This window comes from Ascidiella aspersa, chromosome 7, assembly GCF_963924565.1.
Source record: "Ascidiella aspersa chromosome 7, kaAscAspe10.2, whole genome shotgun sequence".
Lineage (NCBI taxonomy): Eukaryota > Metazoa > Chordata > Ascidiacea > Phlebobranchia > Ascidiidae > Ascidiella > Ascidiella aspersa.
In genome coordinates, this window is record NC_139453.1 from 17,729,101 (window position 1) to 17,735,359 (window position 6,259).

General features: G+C 33.5%; 1 long non-coding RNA gene across 1 annotated transcript; it reads right to left on the reverse strand.

Annotated features, from left to right (window-relative positions):
• Window positions 1–2,500: 2,500 nt before the first annotated feature.
• Window positions 2,501–5,656, reverse strand: LOC146138107 (uncharacterized). Its single transcript, XR_014501428.1, has 4 exons — window positions 5,105–5,656; window positions 4,059–4,239; window positions 2,861–3,016; window positions 2,501–2,637 (listed from the first exon to the last, which is right to left on the reverse strand). It is a non-coding gene; the product is annotated as an uncharacterized LOC146138107 (long non-coding RNA).
• Between the last annotated feature and the right edge of the window lie 603 nt (window positions 5,657–6,259).

A 6,259-nucleotide genomic window follows, 5' to 3' on the forward strand; every position in this document is an offset into this window, starting at 1 on the left:
ATAATTTTTAAACGTCTGTAGCATCCTCAATTCGTGATGGAATCGAACGTAATTTCGCCACGACGCTTTAGACTATCCTATCTGGCCAAAGAAAGAAAAATTTTCAAAAAATTCAAAGATTAAAAAATTCCATATTTATCACTGAATATGAACAATATCGCGATTTTTGCTCCCAGCAAAACACCCCCCAAAAAAGATTAAATTTTCAATTCCGCACCGTTTAATTAACAAATTGTTTTAGACCTTGATCGCACCTTTACAGTGATACCACACTCGATGCCACTAGTATGGGGCATAAGGGTTTAAATCGACGATAACCGATATTAATATTCATAACATATCGCGATAATTTTTAAACGTCTGTAGCATATTAATTCTGTAGCACATTAATTCCTTATGATCAGTTTGATCTATGCTATAACTAGGTTGATATTTTACACCACAACAACGGCGTCCCCAAGAACTAACAGGCAAATTGGAATTACAATCGTGGTCCTTATTCGTGTTTTTGATCGTTAGTTGTCCGCGCTTTTTCGGACTAGAGCTTCTCAAGTCCTTTGAAGGAGCTTGAAGATACTTTCCAACCGTCCTATCTGGCCCGGTGGTTCTGGGTTTTTTAGCCCAGCTTTGCTCCTCCTGTGGCTGGACGACTGTTCTTTTACGCTTGGACTTTTGCGCCAGTCTTATATTATCTTTGAACTCGCGAACTAATGCAACGCTCTGATCATTGTACACTTTTGCGAACTCAGCGACGTTACAAAACCGCTTTCCGAAGCACCGCGTTCGCTTTAATTCTTGCTGACTTTTCTCCATAACGCCTTGCGTCCTGTTGTCTTTAGATAAATTTTGCTCTTCACTTTTAGATACCTGTTCGAAAAATTCTGACGCGCGTTTGTACGACTCGTCGTTTCCATGCCGCCCCAAATCGCCTAGCAACAGCCCTGTCCACAGCGCAATTTTCGTGGTGTAAAATATCTGTGGTGTAAAAATATCAACCTAGTTATAGCATAGATCAAACTGATCATAAGGAATTAATGTGCTACAGAATTAATATGCTACAGACGTTTAAAAATTATCGCGATATGTTATGAATATTAATATCGGTTATCGTCGATTTAAACCCTTATGCCCCATACTAGTGGCATCGAGTGTGGTATCACTGTAAAGGTGCGATCAAGGTCTAAAACAATTTGTTAATTAAACGGTGCGGAATTGAAAATTTAATCTTTTTTGGGGGGTGTTTTGCTGGGAGCAAAAATCGCGATATTGTTCATATTCAGTGATAAATATGGAATTTTTTAATCTTTGAATTTTTTGAAAATTTTTCTTTCTTTGGCCAGATAGGATAGTCTAAAGCGCCGTGGCGAAATTTCGCTCGATTCCATCTCGAATTGAGGATGCTACAGACGTTTAAAAATTATCGCGATATGTTATGAATATTAATATCGGTTATCGTCGATTTAAACCCTTATGCCCCATACTAGTGGCATCGAGTGTGGTATCACTGGAAAGGTGCGATCAAGGTCTACAACAATTTGTTTATTAAACGGTGCGGAAATTTTTTCATCTTGTCATTTATGACGAATATTAATATTTTTCATAATTTTTATATTTTTTTTTTATATTCAGAAAGTATAGGCCAGTATTAGTATTGTGGTATAATTTTTTTTTCAAAATTTTGGTCGTAAATACGTTTATTTTTACTTTATTTTTTTTGTGCTAGCGCTTTGGTGCTGTGTAGCTTCTGGTCTAAGCAAGAGCCTAAGCGCTGCTTGAAATATCGTATTTTTAAATAACTAAAATTATCTTTTACAAGTTAAGTTTTTCAGTTTAATAAGCTCTTTGCAAACACAACAAAACGAAGCTGTCAATTGGTTAGGCCTTAGTTACAATATTTAGTAGTCATTTTTGCATCTGCTAAATATATTTTACAATGTAGCGTCATAAGTAATAATTAGTGGATAATTTTGAATTGATAGTATTGTGTATTTATCAAATATGTTACGATTTATGATTTGTCACTTTTTCACGCCTTTTTCCAAACACTCGCTTTACACTGAGAACAAAGCATTCGGCTGTTTCACACATGAATAATGTTATATCGTGACACATATATTTCCGTTATAGATAAAAGTATTTCACCTGTGTGAACGCGTTATTGTTAAAGTTCCCGGCTGCCAAAAAGACGCTGGATTATAAATCATTTTTTATGCAAACTTTCAACTTATATATGCGAAACCTTATATCAATATATATATTCAGTTTTGTCTAGTCAATACAGTGAGTGGTTGTGCTTGCCGGCATTAGCTGGTTTGCCCATAATAGCCAACACAAACTGTGTGGAAATGTAATCAGACAACAGCAATACTTATTGAAGCAATAGTGAGGTTGATTGCCGACGCAAATTAGTTTAATGAGACTTGTAATTAAACACGCATGCTTCAACAAAAGCAAAACACTTTTTATTTTCTGATTAACTCACACAAACACGACAACAAACTTTTGCAGTAATTTTTTCTATAAGTATTAAAATATAATTAAACATACATAAACAACAACAAACGTAAACATAAATAAACAAAGGTTTTGTACATCACACATCCTCTTCCAGCATTTCTGATGTTAGATTCCAGATTTCTAAACAAACATTACATTAAAACACCAATAAAATATCTAAGGAAACCGAAGGAAGGTATTGACGGTAGTATGAATAAATAAACCTTTGACTGAAATAAAGCTAGTTTAATAAAAAAACGAGCATTAATTTATTACTGGCATTGAAAGGCATATTTTACAAAGTGCTGAAAACTTTTCTGTTTAAGAAAAAACATTGATATTAAAATGTCAAGTGAATTTTTACCTCAAAAGGAAGAACTGGTTGAGATTGAGAATAATGTCAAGACCTCAATCAAAGTAAGGTTTGTAGTGCAAATATTGTAATTTGTCAGCACTTGTATAAACTATTTTATTTGAAGTGGTTTTCTTCTATTGAGGAAGGTTTGTCAGCTGTTAAAGTCTTCGAAAAAGAAAATCAAATTCAATTTTGTTTCCGTTACAGCAAAATGTGTGGTAAATGTTTTATACATTTTTACTATTTTATAAATACTGATATTAGTACATGCCCAATACTATAAAACACTAATTGGCCATATGGCAAGTGTTGCAAAACCCCTGACATAAACCACTTTTCCAACTAATTTATCCTTTTACTTTAATAATTTGTTTATAAACATAATAAAGACTTAAAAGCATGTTTTTTAGATCTCACAAAAAGTAAAACATATTGGAACAATTTTGGAACAGCCTACAAGATTCAACAAACAAAACATATGCTACAAAAGGTTTTTATTAATATTTAAGGAAGTTTACCAAATTCCATAATTTATGCAAAACATAGCATTGACTTCAGAATAAAGATTAAAATTGCCTTTTTTAAAGATTGCGAAGTGTCAACCCAAGGATATTGGTAACTTGGCCAGGCTGACTGTGCATGAAGTTGTTTTGTTAACACAGTTTCAGGTAACATCAGATTAAAATCAAAACAATTATAAAGTTAAACTAACAAAACATTGTAAGATATTTTAGCCCTATATTTGTAAGTTTAACGTGTTACAGAAACTTAAGTCATGTACAAATTTTTTAACAGGTGTCCCCTGAAGCCTCCCAACAGGAGCGAAAGAAACATAATAAAAAAATTCATAATAGTTTTAGAGTGGGGGATAAAACATTTCAAAAGGTTACAAGATGCATTGTGCTTTTTCCTATTATAAACGAGGTAAAATTTTGAATAGTGTTTGAAGTTGTAACTTGTAAATATTGCAGAGTATGAATCTTTATCTTTTTATAGAAGAGTACACTCATAAAAGATTTGGACAGTGAGACGGAGGTAGCAGATTAAATGAATAGTTTGGGTCTAATGCAATAATTTAAATTTGCTAATTTCCTTACAGAACTGTACAATTAGTTTGGCGCCTGAGAATAGTTGCCCTTCACAGGGTATTCCTGCAGTGAAAGTAAGAAATAGTTAGTTCAACAATATCATTGAAAAGTGTACTTACTTTATTTTGGCTTTAAATAGTTTCCAGTTATAATAAACAGCGGGTTGTGTTTAATGTAATTCCAGTGGTTTTCTTCTGTACAAAATGCTGAGGCAGCTATACAGGCATATGAAACTTCAACATTGACCAAGTTTATTCAGCTATTTACCAACAGCTTTGGTAGGATATAGTATAAACAAGTCTGAACGAAAAATAGAAAAAAAAATAGGTTGAACGGTTGAAACTACTTATGTATCAGGATAAACATATGGTATTTTTTTGCAAAAAACAGCCAAAATCATATTTGTCTTGAAAGCATTGTTTAAAGTGTACTGCTTATTTTTTAAGCAGTAATATTGCATACTTTTTATTTTTCTAGGTTTTAGAAATAACAGAATCCGCTGGGATAATATGAACACACCTTATGTAATTCTCCGGACAACAAAACTAGAATGCCATCAGGGTAAAGATAGAAACAAGAATCAAAACATGAAGCGGACAAAAAACAAAATCCCTCAACATGTAAGTGCTTTGAGTATTCATTTTTAAGTTTTTAAACGTTTTTTTAAAATTAATATAAAATATAAAAATGCAATACAAAACATTTTTATTGCAAGATAATGGAACACGATGTGAGCCAAACAAAAAACATGGTTCAAGGCTCCAAAAAAATGGGTTGCCTTGCAACCATAACATTATGGGAAATTCTTAAATTTCCACAATCTGAGGTAATTCCTCTATAGCTTAGCAAATTTCAAGTTGGGATATTTTGAAGGCTTTAATGTAAAAAAATTTTGCACTTTGTTGAAGATGATGGAACTAAATCGAAAAAACAAAGATTTAGTTAGCTTAAAACTCAAACAGCAGCTTCAATGTGGTGACTCACAAATCATTCAAAAATTTGCCTGTGGAATTATGTTCCCAAATAAGAACGATCATTTCGGACATGTCATTGGAGAAGTAAATATTTGTTTTAGGATCCATTGCTATAATAGTTATAATCATGAATAAAAGGCTTTGTGAGAGAAGGACCTAAAGGCTACATAAAATACCCTTAAAATAGTTACCTTTTTTTTACAGGCTGCTGGTATGCTCCAACCAATTGATTGTCGCTTGGTTGACAAAATCAATCAAATGGTTGAGGAGGGGATTTGCCGCATCCCGGAAATAAAGCGCGAATTGACATCATTCGTGATTCATGAGATGTTTAAAAATGAAGAACCACCAAATCACGATAACCGGCGCTTTTTTCCAACTAAGAGGGACATCCGCAATCACTGCTATCAGGCCTATGCCAAGCGCAAACTTGCTAAAATTGATCAATCAAACCTAAACGCAATGATTGAAAGTTGGCAATCATCCTTCACACCAGGGGATAAAATATTTTTTCGACCATATGTTGCAGGTAATAGTTTAAATAAAAGGTGAAATAAGCCTTGAACTTGTTGGCAAACAAAATGCATCAGATGAAAAAAAAACTGCAATTAAATAAATATATTTGGTTTAAAGTCAAACTAAAAAACTTTTGTATGAAAAAATAGGATAAGTGTAAGATAAAAAAAAAACCTTGCAATTACAGGTGGCCATCAGTTTGTGCAAGGAGAAGACATTGAAGTGGAAGGCAAAAGACAAATGTTGGGTACAGTGTGGTTGGCAGTTTCATTTTGCAAAATGAAACTGCATCTGACATCGAAGAGGCCCTTTCCATCCTCAAAAAATGGTCAGAGAGTTGGAGTCCAACACTCTTCATGACAGATAAATGTGATGCAGAAATCAATGCTATAGATAAGGTTTTTCCAAGTAAGTTAAGAGTTTGTAAGGACGGAAGAAATATTTGTAATTTAAAAAAAGTAAAATTGTTTTACTTGAATTGTAATCATAGATTGTCGCGTTTTAATTTGCGACTTTCATCGCGAACAAGCATGGGAGCGCTGGTCAAAGAAATGTGACAATGGCATTGCTGACCATAGATCGGAAGCCCTTGCTCTCATGAGGGGAGTCGCAAAAGCAGCAAGTGAAGAATGCTTAGCTGCAGCCTAGAAACACCTAAAAAACAGCGACATTTGGTTAAACAATACCAAATTTAAAAAATATTTCACCAACATATGGCTTTCAGAAAAAAAAGTGAGTTAAAAGGTTGGCTGACATTTTGACCTTGAGGCCTTTCACCACCCTCCGTGTAATAAACTATTACAAACATACAATAAAACATCTATCTAGAT